Source organism: Magnolia sinica, chromosome 19 (genome assembly GCF_029962835.1).
Source record: "Magnolia sinica isolate HGM2019 chromosome 19, MsV1, whole genome shotgun sequence".
Lineage (NCBI taxonomy): Eukaryota > Viridiplantae > Streptophyta > Magnoliopsida > Magnoliales > Magnoliaceae > Magnolia > Magnolia sinica.
In genome coordinates, this window is record NC_080591.1 from 36,801,198 (window position 1) to 36,803,860 (window position 2,663).

Consider the following 2,663-nt stretch of genomic DNA (forward strand, 5'->3'; position numbering starts at 1 on the left):
GAATCAATGGGTAGAATCAATTGGGCCACATGTATCAAATAAGCCGCACCGATGGGCCTTTTATGCCAAGTGGGCCAGATCACATGGGCCGCATATATAACAAGTGGGCTGCATCCTATGGGCCACACCACAAATAGCAACGGAGATAATGACTTTTACTGTTTAAAACTCATAGGGCCCACCATAATGTTCATTTCCCACCCAATCTGTTCATAAGGTCGCAAAGACCTGAATTAAGATGAAAAACAAATTTCATATTAATCCAAGACTCTTGTGGCCCCCAAATGTTTCTAATGGTAGGCATTCAATCCCGTTGATTTTTGCAGTGTGGTCCACCTGATAGACGATAGGATATAACGTATACATCATGGTGGTTCCACAACCAGGACGGCTGGATGGTGTGGGTGCAACACGCACCATGGTGGGGCCATACATGGCACCGTCCAGATGGACAGTTTAAATGAAACATGTCGGTGGGTCCCACCAAATAAACAGATGGATGGACAGCATGTGTAAAACTCATACATCATGTGCGACCTGCCACTCGCTGACGTGAAAGAGGGTAGCTGCATAGATGCCGCACGTGCAGCAACACTGTCACTTCCATCCCTTTTCTTTCTTTTTCTTAAAAACACAACAGAGGTGGGTCCCACGTAGGGCCCACCCCAAAGTGATATATAAAATAGAGTCCAGATCCTCTATTATCAGGTCAACAGAGAATTCCTGATATCCTAATTCTCATTGGTCCACGTCACCAGTCACTAAAAAAATAAAATTAATAAAAAACAGCTTCGGACGCCAAACCATTAGGGTAACAGGAATTCTCTGTTGACCTGATAACAGAGAATCCCGACTCAATAAAATATGATATATATATATATATATATATATATATATATATATATATATATATATATATATATATATTTATATTTATATTTATATATTTATATTTATATTTATATATTTATATTGAAGCCCCACACGTGGGGTGTGTCCCACCGTACACAGATGGTGGACACAACACAGGCATCATGTTGGTGTGGCCCAACCCAATGGATGGACGACGTGGATGAGCCCGATGGGCCCCACCGTCGGTCCACACTTCACTGTCAGTCTCCTGTACAAGGGAAGACCTCAGCATTGAAAGGGGGTGTCTTTCACTCCCCCTGCCAGTTGAGCTAGGGCCTGGGCCCCACGTTGAAACAAGGTATCTCCACTCAGTCTGCCAGTTGAGCTATGGATCTGGGCGTGGAAAACGGGCCCCATGAGGACATGGCCCCACCGTCCAGGGCGGTGGACGGTTTGGATAAAACACATACATCATGGTGTGGCCCACCAAAGTGGAAGAATGGAGGGAGTGGATGGGTCCCATGGACCCCACGGTCAGTCCACACCCACGTCAGTACACTCATGTCAGTACACACTCCATGTTAGCCGCCACCACAGGGATCAATACCAAGACCTCCAGTGTTGAAACGAGGCATCTTTCGCTCGATCTGCCACCTGAGTTATGGAGATGGGTGGGCCCATGTTGGATCACACTTCACTAGCAGCCACCCCCACTGTTAGCCACCTCAAGGTGGGCCCCCCTATGGACAGTTGGGATGGCATATAAACATCATGGTGTGTCCCACATGGATGGGGTCCATCGGTGGATGACATGGATGATATACACTCATTATATGTGGGCCATAATCATAGAAAAAGAGAGAGAGAGAGACATCGGCGAAGATGGAGGTGATGGAGGGGCCCCGCCACTATGGGCCCCTCTTTGATACTAAACATACATCAAGGTGGGTCCTAATAGATATGGACCCTTAAATCAAACAAATGAATGAAATACAAAATCCAAAATCACCCACCGCCTTCTTCTTGCTCCCTTGACTTCCTTTGCTCCTTAGCTTCGATCCTAACGGAGGAGATAGATTTTTGATGGTTGAGATGGGAGATGAGAGGGGAAGAAGTGGGCCACACTTGTAGCTTGGGAGAGATGGGAGAGGCTTGGACGTGGGATTATTTTTGGGTTGCTTGGAATGAGTTGAAAAATGAGAGAGAGGGGGTTGTAAAGAGAGAGATGTGATAGAGTGATGGATGGGAGAGAGAGGGATGGGTGTGTAAGGGCCTTTTTAACTTTTGTGGTAAATTGTGTAAGAAAGGTATGGATGGTGTAAGAAACTTTTGGGGTTGCTTAGGGATAAGTGAGAGGTGATGGTGTACTTGACATGTACTTGACATGATAGGATTGATTGATTGATTGATTGATGTGACAAGTCATAGAGATTCTCTCGAAATTCGCACACGCGGCATTTTTCTCGCACCGAACGCTGGCCCACATCTCCTGGCCAGAGTATCGGATCGGCGTGCGAGACACAGCATCGGAACCGCGGCGAGAGTGCGGTCGCAAGGGTACAAGTCTTGGGTTGAGTCAATTCAGGTTGACGGCGTGTGACTCAGGGTCGACGCAAATACCGGTTAAGGGTCGAAGGTTGCCGAAATTTGACTAGGAAGACTGCGGAAGTCCACAAAACGGTACGGTGTAGGATGCGGGTCTTACAGCTCTCACCTCCTAATAAAAATTTCGTCCTTAAAATTTACACAATTATCGCAAATAGGCAAAACTCATGAGGAATATGAAACATAATCATCATCATATAACATCA